Genomic DNA, 19,679 nt, shown 5'->3' with positions numbered 1-19,679 from the left:
TGAAATCCATTCAAGACTTAATCCTAAATCAGTGATATATACCCATCGAACCCATTATCATTATCATACAATAACCAATTATACAAGAACACACTTAATAACATCATCTCTAGATATGAATTTACATAATACAAAAGTTAGGGTTAGGGAGAAATGGACATCCATGGATTCATAAAGAATGAGATCAAAACAGAACAATTAAGAATCATTCTAGACTTGAAAAATCCTAAGTTATAACCATTCATCACAATTGATCCATAAATTTCAGTTTTAAAAGAAAACCCACATGTAAAGAAAACCCTTGAATTGGATGATTTTGGAATAATCTTTGAATGGACCTCTTAGGGAAAGAAATGCCAAGAGTGCAAGATCCATATCTTATGATGACTTTATCCACGAACTTGAGTATAAAAATTTTGAGAATTGGTCTTCTTCTTCAATCTCAAATGCTCTTCAATGGAGGTTGGGTATAGAGAGAATTTAGAGATAAGTGAGATTAATTTGGTTTTAATTTGGGTATTTGATTTGATCTTTTTAAATAAAATGTTAAAATGACATAAAATCAATATATATCCCTCCAATAAAATTTACAAAATACCCCTCACTTAATTAGAACTTTTTGTGAAGTCACCTTGACTTTAAAATGATGCGACTAAATCTGGGACATGGTTGTGCGTCGCGGGGTCACCTTCAAATCTTTCTTCTATAATTATATTTGAGTAAAAGAGGTTCGTGACAATCCTGAGTTTTAAGGAAACTTTTTTCCTTTTAAGTGTAGGGGGAGCGATGCGCCATCACCTCCAAAAAGACGTTGCTCGCTTGCTGCCTTGACAGCCCCCTTGCAAACGTTTGGACCCTCCTCAAGGACCCCTAGGGTGGTCCTTGGGGATTTTTAACAGGAAGTTTTGATCCCTAAACATTATTTAACCTATATAAAGTATTTTTACAAGTTGGACTCTTCATACGATACTCCCAAACCTTCACAAAACCTAAGGATATTTACTAGTTCAATTTCACTAGTTTCAGGACGTCATGGTCGTCCCTTGACGTTTAGGCTATAATACTTCTAAATTAAGTTTAATATATTATTCTGGGTCTGGAAACATCATTTTAAAACATTAGTCCGTAGGTAAGATAGCCTAGGTCATTAAATTTCTGAGGTATAACAGTTTAATATGACTGACTTGATATAATCTTAGGCATGACTTGGTTCTCCCCCTTTTATGCCGGACATAATTGTAATTCTAAGTCAGTAACTCTAGAGATCCCCTATAGGAAAATATTAGAGTGGGAAGGGGTGTACAAGCCTAAGCTAGCTAATATTATATCTTTCATTTGGGCTAGGAAACTGGTACGGTAGGGTTGTTTGGCATAATTGGCTCATATTCAGATATTGAATTCTATACACCCTATTTTGAATATATTACAATGGTGTTAGAGTTGAGAGATCTTAAACTCAAAATCCAAGGTCTTCTCTATAAAGGTTTCATTCGTCCTAGTGCTTCCCCAAGGGGTGCTTCTATCTTTTTTCTTAAGAAGATGAAGGGTAGTAGAAGGACAGGTAATTTTATCTTAAGACATAAGGGAGTGGATTAATATCAAAATGACAAGCTTATGGATAAAAAAAAGTCCCATGAGTATACTAGGGTGGAAGTAATTGAAGTATTTATAACGAAAGTGTGTATAAAAGTGGGAGTCCTTTCGTATTTTATGGGTACATCTTAATTTTAGATTTCATGTTTATGAAAATGTTTACTTGTAGCGATGGTCAGAGGTGAGTGAGCATAGTGGTAAGAAGAGTTCATAGTAAATTGTGAAGGAATGCAACTATATATTAAGATTGTTGGTTAAGAAAATTTCACATATATAATAAGTATGACTTTCGAGTTTCTAAGGTCGTGGTTAATATTGGGTGAGTAATGTGGTTTTATGAAATGTTTTAAGAGATAGTGGAACACCACTCTAATAGAATTGTAAAGAGTCGAAGTCATAATGAAAAAAAATAGTTAGATGTAGTACAACCTTGAGAGATAGGCGAAAGCAAGAATATTTTAATTAATTTCCAAGATTAAAGAGGTATCTTCATAGGGGTAGGTATTGGGTCCAGATACGTGTGATTTGATTCATTTTTTTGTGTCTACCACAATATAATCACAATTCCAACGGGTCAATTATAAACTGTTGAAAAAGACCTGAGAAACGAGTGTACAAACACTAGACTCTAGCTCGAATGTGATGATAAATTATTAGTTTTATTTTAATAATGATTATGGTTGAATTGTTAGCAAAAGATATGTGAAATTGGTGGAGATGTGGTCCCTGATAAGAGAATATTCATGAATTATAAAAATATCCAAGGTATAAGTTAAAGATGAGAGGATTTTTTATACGGTTGAATTTAAAATTTAGATTTTTTATGCCAGGTTGAAAACACTTTTTAATCCCTTTCTAGTCGTGTTCACCTCCTTCACCAAATGTGCATCTCGCCTGCCAGACGTGCATCTTGTGTGTCACATTCGGGGAGCATCGCCTAGACGTAACCAGTGTCATCGTCTTCTTTGATGACTAATACTAGCCTCTTAGCTTACATCATTACATTCATAGGTTAAAATGAGGAAATTTTTAAAGACCTTTCAATTACTTCTGCATTGAGATTTACATAGACCTCTACATACACACAATACTTATATCGAGTATATGTAAACACTTCATATAGGAAGATTACTTAATCCTCTACTTTTATTGCACACAGATATAGAAAATATAACATAGTCTCAAATGGACGTCTCATCTCATAACCATCCAACAAGCATATAATAATTTGGGTATAGCCCATACATCAATGTAATAAGACCGAATATAGTCCATACAAGGTCTAGTACTCAAAATGAAAAGGAAAGAACATAGGAGTCTTTAAACTAAAACAACTTCATAAGACTAATAGTGGCATTGCCCTTGGAAAGTGAGGACCTACCCAACTTGGATGATTGAGAATTCCAAGTCCTCCTTCAAAGTCGTATCCAAGCCCTTCAACTATCGGAACCTAAAATGTTTGGGAAAAGGGAGAAAATGGGGTTAGTACACCACTCAAAAATGGGCTCATTTGGAAAGTTAAAATTAACCACCCTCGTTTTACAATCAATAGAGGCAAAGCAAGCATGCAACCAATCCATACCCAATATGACACCAAAATCAAAACATATCAAGTTCTACTAGTTCAACATGAGTAAATCTATAGGGAAACATTATAGGACAATTTCTATATACCCTTTTTGCAATAACCGACTCACCCACCGGGGTAGATACCATAAAAGGTTAATTCAAGATGTCGGGCAAAATGTCCAACTTCTTAGCTATCAAGTGAGTAATAAAATATAATGTAGTACCCCTATAAATTAAAGCATATACATCAATGGCAAAGACTTTCAACATACTGGTCACCATGTCGGGAGAAGTCTCTTGCTCACCCCTATAACAGAGAGCATAAAAGCAATTCTTTTGTGGAGCATCATTAGAACCACTTGCTTGCCTAGTATCTTTGTCTTGCCCCTTCACATTTAGGCAATCTCGAACATTGTGACCACTTTTACCATAACCAAAACAAGTATTCGGTCCTTTAAGGCAATCACCATAGTGTTTATTGCAACACTTTCCACAAGTTGTCTTATTGGTTGGTGAACTAGTATCCCTTCCCTTTTTAGGCTTAGGGTTAGGCACCCTATCATCCCTAGACTTAGGGAACTTAGAAGGAACTTGATTAGAAACCCTTTTCTTAAACCTAGGCTTGTCTTGGATATCAAGACTACCCTTTGACGAACCACTATCAAAAGACTTTGTCCTCTTGGTCTCCCTACTCTTCCTCTTAGCCCTTGTTTCTTCCATTTGTTAGGCATGAACCATGAGACGAGAAATGTTCATATCGTCATGTAGCATAGCCGAATGACATTCCTATTGCAAGTCATTCAACACTCCTATAACAAAGTTATTCTTCGAATCTCTACGATCAGAAACCAAAGAAGGAGCATACTTCAACAATCTAGTGAATTTCAAAGAGTATTGAAGTACACTCATACCTTTTTGATGAAGGTTGATGAAATCCACCACTTTGGATTCCCTCTTCCCTATAAGAAAGAATATATCAAGAAAAGCCTTCTTGAAAACTTACCAAGTCACCGGTCTACCTCTTAAGGGCCTATTGTCTCTCCATTGGACGTACCAAGCTTGGGCCACATGTTTGAGTTGGTAAGTGTCTAACTCGTCCTTATCACTAATAGTCAACCCCATAGAATAGATGATCTTGTAGATTTCATCAATGAACTTTTGAGGGTCTTCTTCAACGTTGGACCCATAGAATGTAGGGGGATTCATCCTAGTGAAATCCCTCAAACAGTGGCCATGGTACGAACTTGTTTTGCTTGGGGTACAACCTCTTGATTAGCTTGGGCCATCATGGCTTGATCTTGAGTAGGGGAGGCTTGTACTTGGATAGTAATGGCTTGGGACATTTGTAAAACAGCACCCTTATGTCACTATCCGTTAAAGGAGGAGGATTGACCGGGTCTTGGTCATCATTAACATCATTTTCAAGAGGAGGAACTTGATCACCACATGGAGAAACTCCTGCATTAACAATGTCTTCTTCAAGTCTTCATGCCACATTCCTTCGAGTATTAATTTCCTATAATAATAATAAAAGGATTAGATGCTAGAAGCACATAGAGTCAACACTCTAGAGGAACGATACTGGACTACCAAGAAAGTGAGAGTTTCCTAAGCATCACATAGGTTCCTATCAATAAGTGTGGCGCGCTTCACCATTATGAATACAAATCTAAATTGACGTGGTTGAGAGTGACATCGACTCAATGATATTTAACCTGATGCTCTTATACCATGTTTATCGCATCCGGGGAGCACCTCCTAGACGTAACCAGCATCGGCTTCCTCTTTGAGGACATAGACTAGCCTCTTAGCTTACATCATTACATTCATAGGTTAAATGCGGAACTTTTTTAAAAAAATCATTACTTATACATTGAGGTTTACATAGGCATCCACATACACATAATACTTATATCGAGTATATATAGACCCTTCGTATAGAAAGTTTACTTAGTCTTTTACTTTTATTGCACATAGATGTATAAAATATAACACAGTCTTAAGTGGACGTCTCATCTCATAACCATCTAACAAGAATATAATAATTTTGCCTTAGCCCATACATTAATGTAATAAGACCACATATAGGCCATACAAGGTTTAGTACTCAAATGAAAAGGAAAGAACGTAGGAGTCTTAAAACTAAAACAACTTCATTGCCTTTGGAAAGTGAGGACCTACCCAACTTGGATGATTGAGAATTCCAAGTCTTTCTTCAAAGTCGTCTCAAAGTCCTTCAACTACCGGAACCTAAAATATTGGGGAAAATGGGGATAGTACACCACTTGTACTAAATATGAGAACCATATGCACATATATCATGAGATAATACTAAAAAGGGATATTTCATAAAAACATGTTATTTTACCTTTAGAAAGCCTTATTCAAATTCAAGAAGACCATACCAATCAATAAGACACATTCATTAATTCTAAAGCATGTTCATTACAAGACCAACTATACTAAAGTTAGTCAAGTCAACATGCATATCACATAATCGGACACATAGTCAAGGAAACTCTATCATCAAGTAATAATACCAAGAATCATGGATAAGAGTTCATTATAACATAACCAAAGCAAGAAAAATACCCATGATTCCTCACTAAGTCAACAAGTTCAATGACAAAGTAAAGCCGCATAACCTTACTCAATCAAGTAACCCAAAAAGAATCATTACCAACATCCAACATCTCATAGCATATCATTAAGATTATGTATCATCATTTTCTAACAATGTAGACCAACACATATTCATAAGTGAAACCAATCATCATATATTATCAACAATGTGAAAGGTCATCATATACATATCATGTACCATTATAAGCATATACATAATAAAAAAATCCTCCTACGACTTTCCTTAAGGCTAACTAGTGCAATGTCTAAGTAGAGTCTCATACCCCTACCCAGACTAAGATAAACCTCTTAGGTTATCCTAGTTAGAGTTCATTCGTTTAATTCATTTTACCTTTTCGGAACATCTTGCCTTAACCGACAGACCACATGAGATAATGTGGAATCCGGTGTCATGGAACCCTAAACCGAAGGAAGGCGGATTACTTGCCAAGGTACTACCAAAATATGAACATAGCAACAACGTGGATTCACTAGATAGTATTCCTATGGGGGCAACATAGTTCAAGAACTAGGAGATATATTTGGGAACCTCTTTATGCTAAATGCATTATAGTCTCCAATCTCAACAGTACATTAGTGAGCCTACCTTCCCTATGTGGGAAAGGACACTCCTCACTCTAGTTCATTTTGTGCTAAGCTAGAGTCCCTTTTGAAATGTCTTTATTAATCATCATGGCTTAGTGTAGATCATAGGGTCTACCCCTTGTATAATTATCATAATCATAGCTCAATAATAATTGCAAGAGTGTAGTCCTTTCATTACAATTCAAATAAGTAAGGTTAGCACATTTATATAATCATTTCATAATAAGGCACATTGGTAAATTATTACCATCCTTATATCATTTACATCTTAGCCAACACCTCACAGACCATAGTCAATACATTTCAATTTAACATCATACCAACCCTATCAATCATAATACAAGTTATAATTCAATACAACATCATGACTTAATCACAATTAACCATAATTGAAGTAAAGAATAGGGATCACAAGGCTTACAAAGTCTCCTTCATATTTCATCATCAAGGTCTTACCATAAACCCTTAACTCAGCCATTAAGGGTGTAATATCATCATACAACAATAACCAACATGATAACAAGGATAATTAAATCACTACATTACAATCTATCACTAGTTCGTAGCTTAAGATAAGAGGCATAGGTCAAAGACATAATCTAGATCAATTACTCAAGAACAAGCACGATCGAGCTATAATTCATCTCAATATATTCATAGTTTATATAATAACATCATCTAGTATTAATCCAACCAATAACCAATACAATTGAACCAACATTACACAATTCATATCAAGATCACAATCTAGGGTTAAAGGGAATAGGTCATCTTCTACAAACTAGACCAATCCATCAAGGAATAACCTAATTAAGTTAGAATCATGGTAATATATTAATAATATCCAAATAACCAAAGCAATTCATAACATCTATTTCCTATTAAATTAAGACTCACTTGAACTTCCTACTTTTGAAATCAATTTGATGGAATCCTTTGAGGAAAGGGGTCTCAAAGGTGGAAAGAATCCCATAACATATTGTTTTAATGAATATTGATGTATAAACCTTTGTGATTGAAACCTAAAACCCACTTTGACCTTGTACTCTATGGAGTTCTTCAACTAGAGACAGAAAGAAGAGAGAAGGAAGAGAGTTTGGGTTTTGGAACTTATGAGAGATTAGGTTAGTCTAATTTGGTTACGATCTTTATATAGGTTTCTAACTAACTTAATTAGACATCCACTATACCATAATTAACCTCCTAACTAAGCCAACTATTTAAATGAACTAAACAAAAACGTTCAGCAAACAATGGCTCCACAGACAAGACCACAATTGACAAATCGTGTGTCCATCGAAGGACACTGTTCCCTCTGTGCGTCATACTCATCGATGAGTTCAAAGAATTGTAAAAATAATCCCCTGGAAAAAAGTTCTAAGTGTCCATTGACGGAGGTAATCGACGCCCCGTCAATTGGACCACGAGCCGTCTGTGGCATTTGTTAGTGACATTGTCTATTGATAGCTTTTAGTAACTTTTGCAAGGTCCTCCTCAAGGGCCCTTAGTTGGTCCTTGGGGAGTCGTGCCCGGATGTTTCGGGTATGAAATTACTTTAATATGTTTTAGACACCCTTCCACCAATTTTCATCATTTTCCAACTCCTAAAAGCTAGTCAAATAGGCTAAGGCACGCTAGCACCTCCTTGAAGTAGTTTCTAGACGTTATGGACGTTTTTGGACATTTTGATTTCTAAACATCATAAATGACTTAAATTCATTAAATAGATCTTAAAATAGTGTATAAATATTTTGACACTTATCTTAGGATCTACAGCACGTCTTAGAATTTCAAAGTATAACAGTGTGTATCATACATGCATCTCATGTGCCAAATGTGCATCTCATATGCCACACGTGCATCTCGTGTGCCAAACGTCTATCTCTTGTGTCACACGTACATCTTGTGTTCCATACGTGCATCTCGTGTGCCACACGTGCATATAATGCGTCATACGAGTATCTCATGTGCCACATATGTATCTCATGTGCCACGCGTGCATCTCGTGTGACATGTAAGCATCTCGAGCTCCGAATGTGCATCTTGTTCGCCACACATGCATCTTGTGCATCGTACGTGCATATCGTGTGCCACACATTCATCTTGAGAGTCAAATTACGAAAAGAACATTTATCGATGCTTTTTTAAATAATAATAATAGTAATAATATTAATAATATTTTATAGAGAAAAATACTTTAATATCTATTATTATATGTAATCAATATTATACGTAGATAAAGCAATGAAAATATTGTATTTTGATATAATATTAACATATGATTTGAATATATTAAAAAAGTTGAGCCAAATAAATTTAAAAATTTATGCCACATATTAAACAATAAAATAATAATATATAAAATCTAAAATGATAAATAATTTATTGTGTAAAAATGAAAGATAAAATGCTTAAATTAAACTAAACCAAACATATAATATAGGCTAGTAATTAATTATCCATGAATATATTGATACATATGTATAATTGGTTAGGGTAATTCTATATCGAAAATTATTCTTTTGTTTGTACTATGTTTAAGAAACGGATTTTAAATTTCTGCTCTATTTAACAATTTTTTAAAAAAAAATTGATTCATTGGTCAAACACCTTAATTCTTAAAGTATATGTGAAATGGGAGGTGTGAAACTAGAATAAGAGCACATAATCCTTGAATTTACCAAACTCGATCTATGGAGTTAAAGAACGCCTAATTCCAATATTTCTCTCTCTCTCTCTCTCTCTCTCTCTCTCTCTCTCTCTCTATATATATATATATATATATATATATATATATATATATATATATGAGGATCATAGAGGAGGTGACCTCTCTATGACTTCCAATTTTTCTTATTTTTCTTCTCACTTGACATTTTTTCTTATTTTTCAATTATTTTTTCTTATAAACTTATACCTTTTCAATTGTATAAATTATATTCTTAAATTAGTATTAATAATATTAATAACTCTCAAACCTTTCATATTCATAACCTCTTAAGCCTTTCATATTCATAACTTCTAGTTATTTAATGTGAAATGGTACATTAACACTACAAAATCACACTAAAATTGTGTTTTATTTTGTAGTCATCTTTGGTGAGAGAATTAGTGGAAAATATGTTACAATATTTGTAAGTTTTGAGGTGCATAATTTTTTCGAATATTATTTTATATATTACTTTTAATTAGCAAGTGAGGTGTCAGCATATTTTTGTTTCTTTTAGATAAATAATTTTGTTTTGTTATCTTTGAGATTCATTTTATTACTAATAATGTATTTGTTATTATTTTTCTTGACTCTTGTATAGAGGATGAAATGATAATATCAAGCGATGAAAATTAATGGATTTGAGATATATATATTGATTATTGGTCAAAAAAGATCATGTAGGAGAATTTACGATTAAATGTAATTTTTCCTTATTCTTGATGAGATATAATATTTTATTTTGTTAACTTTGAGATTCATTTTACTACTAATAGTTTATTTGTTATTATTTTTACTGACTCTTGTATATACGATGAAAAGAAAATATCCAGAGATGGAGATTAATGAATTCTGAGCTATATAGTGATTATTCTTTATTTTTAGGTCCTTAAGAAGTAATGTTTCTATTATATTATTTCCTTTAGAATTATTTATGTTTTGTCAAAAATGATTATATGTGTTTAAATGTAATTTTCTCCTTATTTTTTTATCTTTTTCTCTTTTGGTAGATAATTTTTTAACTTATTTAACACAATTTGCCGATCATAGGAGATATATCTATAATGAAAATGTTTAGACATTCTTGCATAATTTGAGTTTACAAGGAAAAATAATTTTGATGTGCCTAATATAATTACAACTCTTTCTTTTTTGAATCATACATTTTATATTATTTGTTTGTGTTCATGAAGATAGAATCCTGAGTTTTTTTAAGAAATATATCTAATTTATTCTCTTTAGATCTCTATATGATTCTTAGAAAATTTAATTATATTATAATGATAACACTCTTCAAAAATAATTATTTGTTCATTTAAATTCATCTCTCACTTTTTTATTGATAATATTAGTTTATTGTGATTGTAATGTATAATATTTTAAAACATAGAACTAGAAAATGAGTAAATGATTATCTATATGCTACTTAATGAAATACGTACATATACTTTCATAGTTCGGTGAAACAATTTTTATTAACGAAAATGATAAAACATATAAGAAAGTAAAGTTAATTTATAATTTTGAAATACACATGATTTTATTAAAAATAAATTATTTATTAATATGTAAAATTGGAATTCTTATGTGATTAACAAAAAAATCTTTTTATTAAAGTAATTATTGACATTGATATGTATTTTAATTTTAATTTTTTTCATAACCACGCGAAGCGCGACTTAGTACACTAGCAATATATATCTATTAGGGTGTGGAACCTTCTTTTAATAAGAATAGTCTAATTAGTTCATTAAATATCCAACATCAATTCATATATAGCATTGAAAATAAGTTTCAAGTTTGAAAAAGTGATTTAGAATAGTTTTAAATGATCTCTTTTTCATCACAAGACTTAAATATATTATTTCATATTTTTCAACTATATGAAGATATATCTAGTGCATTTTTTGTTCTTCTGTACCTTTTTTTTTGGAAAAAAAAATGTAAGAGGGGATTGATTACAAAGGAAAGCAGTCGAACCCTCACCAATAAAGTAGGGTTCAGATAGTGAACCAAATGTTCCCTATGTATTTCTCTATTGTACGTGTGTTTTATTTGACGAAAAAAAGGAAAGAAAGAAAGCTTACTCTGTTTGCAAAAGATTACTCTGCTTGCATTGTTTAAACTTGCTTGAAGTCGTCCTAGTCTCCCAAAAAAGTTATACTAATAGATTGATCGTTCTAGGAAAACGAAATGATTGACATTTTAGGCTCTATTGAAAATATTTGTACGCGAAAATTCTCAATATTGTGCTTATATGAACTCTGTTAACATCAATTAGGCTTATTCGTTCAGCCTCCCTTTTAGTTTGTAACTGGTTCCTATATTTCAATACCAATTACTATCGATGGCTTTCAATTTTTGCCTCAAGAATATTATTGTTCTTGTTCTTTTTTTCATTCTTAGCCTATGTCCCTATATAGTAACTTTTCAGACTTAAAAGAAATATCCATTGTTGAAAGGAATGAACATAGATGGCTCATCATGGACGTGTATACAAAGATGATATAAAAAAGGAATATCGCTTCTAAACATTCAAGGAAAACGTTAAGTTCATCAAATCGTTAAACCGAAACAGAACTCAGAGTTATAAGCTAGCCATCATTAAATATGTTGATCTTACCACTGAAGAATTTACAGAATCATTTATGGGGCTTGACACTTCATATGATAGTGTGATTGAACTTCCATTTAGCATGAACTTGAGAATGAGAGGCAGTGTCACGACAATCAAGGATCAACATGTATATGGTAAGACCAGTTCAAATTCTTATTAGTTTCACTTGAGTTTTAGTCAAGTATATTCGTCTTAAAATGTTTCTCATGCATCTTTTGCTTTTTAAGAATCAAACTATATAGTATGTGGATTATAATATATAATTTAATATCATGTATATTTTTGTCAAAAAATTCCTTTTTGTAGTTATTTAATTTTTATATAGTTATTAAATATCTAAATTGTAATTTTAAAACTTGAAAACTATTTTTGAATAGACAAAGTATTTATGTGCTCTAGATCATACTATATGTCATAACCATCATGTGTAACTATAATTAATGGAATTTTCAAAGTTCAATTTTCGATATTTATAAACTAGGTATGTACTTGTTTTAAAATAAATGTAAAGGATGTTGTTGGGTATTTTCTGCGGTCACGGATATAGATTGAGCATATAAAATAGCAAACAAGGAACTAATATCACTTTCGGAACAACAACTATTAGATTCTTTATGCAGAACATGTTGAATATTATTGTTTGTTGAGATAATAGTCACTATCGATTTCTCACAACTTGAATTAGTTTTATTATATCAAAGTAAGGACTTGCTTGGGTCTTACAATCTTGATCACACTTGTTGCTTGCTTCAGCAACACTCCTTACTTTAGCTCTCACACTTAATTTCTTACTTATTTGGTTACTTTGTTTCTTGCTTGGTTACAACTCAAATGGACAACCTCTATTTATAGAAGATGATGGAAAAATCTAGAGAGAAACATACTACTATATTCCAGGATATTTCTAGCTATCTTTTTCTAGAACTATTCTTTCTAGAACATTTTTAGACCATTCTTTGTGAAATACTCATTCTAGAGATCTTACTTCAATTCTCCACAACTTTGAAATATTCTAGAGTTTTCTTGACTTAACTTAAGTAAATAATTAAGTTGACGATAAAATCTTAATAGAACAAAGGTTGCAAGGGCGGACTAATGACTATCGCCTACGACTTCTTACTTGAGAATAATGGCTGGGGAGTTACCGCAGAGACTAACTATCCTTACGAAGAAGCTCAAAAAGTTTGCAAGACTGAACAATCATCTGCACCAGTGTCTATCAATGGCTACAAAGTTGTACCATGCATCTAGAGAGTCATTGTTGCTGCAAGTTGTAGTTAATCAACCAATTGTTGTTTGTATTGAAGCCAACCAGGATTTTCATATGTACGGAAGTGGGATATATGATGGAAGTTGTAACCCTTGCTTGAATCATGCAATGATAGTGATAGGTTATGGGAGAAGTGAAGAAGATGGTGGATAGTGAAGAATTAACGGGGGAGTAGTTGGGGTGATGAAGGATATATGAGAATTGCTAAAGATATTGGAGTTCATGGTGGCCATTGTGGCATTGCAAAGCTTGCTTCTTTCCCAAATGTTTGAATTTCTGTTACAAAAAACCAAGCAATATTATTATTGAAGTTATTTTTCAATCGATAAGAATACAATTAAATTATAGAACTTCTAACTATCTTCTTGAAATACCCCTGACTAACTCCACACTTTCAATTATCTCAATACTCCCCCTCAAGCTAGGTGGTACAAATATGTTAAAGAAACCTCAATGTGTTTAGTACGTTCATGATAGACTCTATTAGAGGCTAATTGAATTGCATACTTGCTATCACTATATACTTGAACTGGTAAGTGTACCTCAGCATTCAACTCATTCAGCATTCCTACCAACTAAACCAACTCTATAAAAGTTGAAGCTAAGCTTCTATATCAGCTTCAGCTGAGCTCCTTGACACAATGGTTTTCTTCTTAGCTTTCCAAGAGATTACTGACTCTCCAAGTTTAATCACATATTGTTGGGAAAGACATGGCACTAACAAAGAATGCCTGATAGGATAACAGCGGAAGAATACCCAAGTCTATACTTTCCCTTTTCGATTTGAACCAAGAGAAGAGAAACAACCACAAACAATATGATAGTAAGGCAGCAAGTAATTCAACCAAACAAATATAACAAGGCAATAATAAACCAATCACACAAGACACCAAGATTTACGTGGAAAACCCTTCGATGTGAAGAGTAAAAAACCACGGGACCAAAAGCTACACTATAATCACCAAGAGTTACAATATTGTTCTCTAAAATTTCCCACAAAACAAGTGCCAAACAACGAGCAACAACAAAATAAGATTGCACCAAATCTAGAGAATTAAAGGAGCAAAATCACCAATTTTGCAGCTACTGTTCACGACAGCAATACTGAAGCTGCAGGCTACCAAATCCAACTCTGTCAGTTTCTAATCAAACATTGAGATGAAGATAATATGCTGTCCAAAAATCAGCTCAATCGGACAAGAAACGAAGTGGGAATCGCAATTTGAAGTTGGCTGTTAGGGCTGAATTTTGACTGCGAAAACTGCTCTCTTTCTCTCTTTTTGGCTGCAAAAAAAAAATTCTGTGTATATGAAAAGTAAGACCTAACTAGGCTTATATTTGTCTCAAAAGAATGGGCCTATGGGCAAAAATAGGTTGGTCCCAATTGCGCTTTTATTTATCCACATAGGAAGGAAAAAAGCCCATAACCCAACAATTCTCCACCTCACGACTATGTGGAGGAGACCGCCATCCCGGCGACCATGCAACAATCTTCAAACTTCCCTCTTGGCAAAGCTTTAGTCATCATATCGGAACAATTTTCATTTGTATGAATCTTTTAAAGCTCAAGCAACTTAGAATCCAACACATCTCGAATCCAATGGTATCTCACATCAATGTGTTTAGACCGACCATGGAACGTAGAATTCTTGCCAAGATGTATAGCACTTTGACTGTCACAATAAAGCACATACCTATCTTGAGCACAACCAAGTTCCCCCAAGAATCTCTTCATCCAAAGAAATTCTTTACAAGCTTCAACGACTGCAATAAGCTCAGCTTCTGTAGTAGATAGAGCAACACATTTTTGCAACCTAGATTGCCAAGACACAGCTCCCCCTGCAAAAGTAACCAAGTACCCTGAAGTAGACTTGAGAGTATCAACATCACCAGCCATGTCTGAATCAGTATAACCACAAAGAATAGGCTTCCTTGTACCAAAACACATACTCAGACTAGAAGTGCCACAGAGATATCTCATAACCCACTTCACAGCATTCCAATGTTCTCTTCCCGGATTATAAAGAAAACGGCTAACAACTCCAACAGCGTGAGCAATATCCGGTCTTGTACAAACCATCACATACATCAAACTACCAAAAGCTGAAGCATAAGGAACTTTCTTCATATCTTCCTTCTCATCATCACTAGAAGGACATTGTTTCGTGCTCAATTTGAAGTGCATAGCTAAAGGTGTACTGACAACCTTAGTTTTGTCAATGGTGAATCTGCGAAGTACTTTCTTAATGTACTTCTATTGTGATAATACCAATTTCTTGGCCTTTCTATCACGGACAATCTGCATGCCAAGAATCTGCCTTGCTGGTGCTAAGTCTTTCATAGAAAAAGACTTACTCAACTCTTGCTTCAACTTCTGAATCCTGCAAGTATTATGACCAACAACAAGCATGTCATCAACATAAATCAACAAAATAATAAAGTCACCATCAGAGAACTTTTGCACAAAAACACAATGGTCTGAAGAAGTCTTCTTGAAGCCCTGCTGACTCATAAAAGAATCAAACTTCCTGTACCACTGCCTGGGAGCTTGTTTCAAACCATACAACCTCTTCTTCAATTTGCAAACATAATTCTCTTTACCCTTGACTTCAAAACCTTCCAGTTGATCCATATAAATTTCTTCAACTAAGTCACCATGGAGGAAAGCAGTTTTAACATCCATTTGCTCAACCTCTAAATCTAGACTTGAAGCCAAGCCTAGAACCACACGAATGGATGACATCTTCACAACTGGAGAGAATATCTAATCAAAATCAACTCCCCTTTTCTGATTAAATCCCTTGACAACTAATCTAGCTTTGTACCGTGGAACTAGATTACCATCTTCATGTTTCACCCGAAAAACCCACCTATTTTTTAAGGCTTTTCTGTCTTTAGGTAACTTAACCAAATCAAAGGTATGATTATCATGCAAGGATTTAATCTCATCTTCCATAGCATCAAACCACCTTTGTTTTTCTTCATTTTACATGGCCTCATCAAGACTCTCAGGTTCTCCCCCATCAGTCAAGAGTACATACTCATTGGGAGAATAACGAGATGAAGGAATTCTCTCTCTACTAGATCGCCTGAGAGAACTCTCTGGAGCATCTATAATTGGTTGTTGGACAACCACATCATCTTGCACTGGAGCATCAACAACATCATGTCGTTCATTCTGAACATGATCACCATCTTCATTATCAACTTGATTTTCATCATTATGAAGATTTTCTTCCGGTGCAATAGTCAAAGGAACTGGATCAACATCAACTAAGCTCTCACTACTCTGAAAATCAGCGTTGTCAGCTTTGTCAAAATCTTCAATTGTTTGGTCTTCAAAGAACACAACATCACGGCTTCTAACAAGTTTTTTCTCGACAGGATCATAGAAACGATAGCCAAATTAATCTTGACCATAACCAATGAAGATACACTGCGTAGTTTCAACATCCAACTTTGACCTTTCATCCTTAGGAACATGTACAAAGGCTTTACACCCAAAGACTCTAAGATGATCATAAGAAACATTCTTACCAATCCAAACTCTATCAGGGACATCACCATCTAAAGCAACAACAGGAGATAAATTGATAACATAAGCAGCAGTATTAAGTGCTTCTTCCCAAAAGGAATCTGACAGCTAGCATCTGAAAGCATACATCTAACCCTCTCAACTAGAGTTCTGTTTATCCTCTCTGCTAAACCATTTAACTGAGGAGTCTTTGGAGGAGTTTTCTGATGCCTAATACCGTGCTCTCTGCAATATCTATCAAAAGGACCAATATACTCACCACCATTATCTGAGCGGATGCATTTCAATGTCTTCCCTGTTTGTCTTTCAACCAAGGCCTAAAAACTCTTGAACACATCAAGTACTTGATCCTTGGACTTCAAAGGAAATACCCAGTGTTTGCGAGAATGATCATCAATAAAAGTCACAAAGTATAGTGCACCACCATGAGATCTTACCTTAAAAGGACCACACAAATCAGAATGTACCAACTCCAGCAAATCAAGCTTTCTTGAAGGCGGATGACTCTGAAAAGTAACTCTTTTCTGTTTACCGACAAAGCAATGAACACATTTCTTCAACTTTCCTTGTTTCACTCCATAAAGCAAATTTTTCTTAGCCAAACTATCAATCCCCTTCTCGCTCATATGACTCAGCCTTCTATGCCATAACTCTGATGAAGTATCATTCTCCACCAAATTTATTGCGTCTCTGGACATGGAGCCCTGAAATACATACAAGTTAGACAACTTGTCACCACGGGCCACAACCATCAAACCTCTAGTAAGCTTCCGCTGGCCAACACCAAGTGTATTAACATAACCCTCATCATCAAGATATCCCACAGAAATCAAATTCAAGCGAACATGTGGAGTATGCTTGACATTATTGAGAACTAGTTTGGAACCATTGTTACTTTCCAAACAAACTGTTCCAATGCCAATAACTTCAACTTCATGATTATTGCCCATTTTCAACGTTCCAAAATTACCTGGAGTATAAGCAGAAAATAATTCCTTCTTTGGCGTGACATGAGAAGTAGCAGCAGAATCCACAAACTAGCTAGACTCATCACGAACAAGATTAATGGCATTTGCATCACAAGAAACAAGAAGATCATTATTAGCAACAATAGCAACACGATTTTTATTATCGCCTTCTCTCTTTTGTTGTCTCACATCTCTCTTGTGCTTGTAACAATATTTCATGATATGCCCATTCTTGTGGCAATAGTCACATGTAATATTCTTGTATTTAGACTTTGACTTGGTTCTACTTTTACCTCTATCATTCTGACCTCTGGACTTGTTTCTCCCCCTATCTTCAGTAACCAAAACATCGGAGTGTGAAGCTGAAAAAGATGAGGCTTGAGATCTTCTTCTCATTTCTTCATTCAAGACACCAATCTTAGTATATTCCATGGTTACAACACCATTGGGAGCAGAATTAGTCAAAGAAACTCGAAGAGTTCCCCAAGAGTATGGCAGAGTATTAAGAAGCCAGAGTCCCTGTATCTCATCATCAAACTTTACACCCATTCCGGACAGCTGGTCAAGCACACCCTGAAAATCATTAATATGACCAGAAATAGGAGTGCCCTCTTTATACCTGATATTCATTAATTGTTTCAATAGGAACAACTTGTTGTTGCCAGTCTTGGAAGCATAAAGTGTCTCGAGCTTGTCCCACAAACTTTTGGCATGTGTCTCATTCACAATATGATTTCTAACATTATCTTCAACCTATTGTCTAATATAGCCACAAACCTGCAGATGCTCAAATTCTCATTCTTCATCATTCAAAGACCGAGGCTTATTAGAAGCAAACACAGGTAAATGCATCTTCTTGACAAATAGAAGATCTTTCATCTTGCCTTTCCAAAATATGATAGTTACTACCATTTAAACATACCATTTTGCTCATATTTGCCTCCATCATTCAAAACGACAATCAACAATAACCAATGCTCTGATACCACTTTGTTGGGAAAGACAAGGCACTAACAAAGAATGTCTGACAGGATAACAGCGGAAGAATACCCAAGTCTATACTTTCCCTTTTCGATTTGAACCAAGAGAAGACAAACAACCACAAGCAATATGATAGTAAGGCAGCAAGTAATTCAACCAAACAAATATAACAAGGCAATAATAAACCAATCACACAAGACACCAGGATTTACGTGGAAAACCCTTCGATGTGAAGAGTAAAAAACAACGGGACCAAAAGCTCCACTAAAATCACCAAGAGTTACAATATTGTTCTCTAAAATTGTCCACAAAACAAGTGCCAAACAACGAGCAACAACAAAATAAGATTGCACCAAATCTAGAGAATTAAAGGAGCAAAATCACTAATTTCGCAGCTACTGTTCACGACAGCAAAACTGAAGCTGCAGGCCACCAAATCCAACTCTGTCAGTTCCTAATCAAATATTGAGATGAAGATAATATGCTGTCCAAAAATCAGCTCAATCGGAAAAGAAACGAAGCGGGAATCGCAATTTGAAGTTGGCTGTTAGGGCTGAATTTTGACTGCGAAAATTGCTCTCTCTTTTTGGCTGCAAAAAGAAAAACTCTCTGTGTATATGAAAAATAAGACCTAAATAGGCTTATATTTGCCTCATAAGAATGGGCAAAAATGGGTTGGTCCAAATTGTGCTTTTATTTATCCACATAGGAAGGGAAAAAGACCTATAACCCAACACATATCAAGTCACAGACTTAACGCCAGAGAAATTGTTGCATAATCTGCATCACAAAAGTTGTAATTTCACTATTAAAATTAGTATATAGCAATATACCTTGCCCTGGTTGCCTTTTATGTATTCGACAACTCTAAGTGAAGCATCCATATGAGATTTTTTTGGTGGATGCAGAAACTGACTTAAGGTTTGAACTCTAAAACAAACTTCAGGCCTTATCATGTTTAGATATAACATCTTCCCAAGTATTTTTTTAATAAATGACTTGATTTGTTAGAGGTTATTCCTGATTTTGTCTAGTTTGTTCATCATACTGCCTTGATGTAAACTTAATATTTATATCTGTAGGTGTTCCAACAGTTTTTTCTCCGGACTAACCGACTTTTGAAATGAGTTGAAGTGCATATTTTCTTTTATTCATGACTACTCCATTGTCTGATCTTACAAATTCTATTCCAAGAAAGTATTTCAACT

General features: G+C 34.3%; 1 pseudogene; it reads left to right on the top strand.

Moving 5' to 3' along the window:
• The first annotated feature begins 11,447 nt into the window (after window positions 1–11,447).
• On the top strand, window positions 11,448–13,259 carry LOC101261247 (fruit bromelain-like; annotated as a pseudogene).
• Window positions 13,260–19,679: the final 6,420 nt, after the last annotated feature.

The sequence above is a fragment of the Solanum lycopersicum genome, chromosome 7 (genome assembly GCF_036512215.1).
Source record: "Solanum lycopersicum chromosome 7, SLM_r2.1".
NCBI classification, from domain to species: Eukaryota; Viridiplantae; Streptophyta; class Magnoliopsida; order Solanales; family Solanaceae; genus Solanum; species Solanum lycopersicum.
This window is presented reverse-complemented; position numbering and strand designations above follow the sequence as displayed.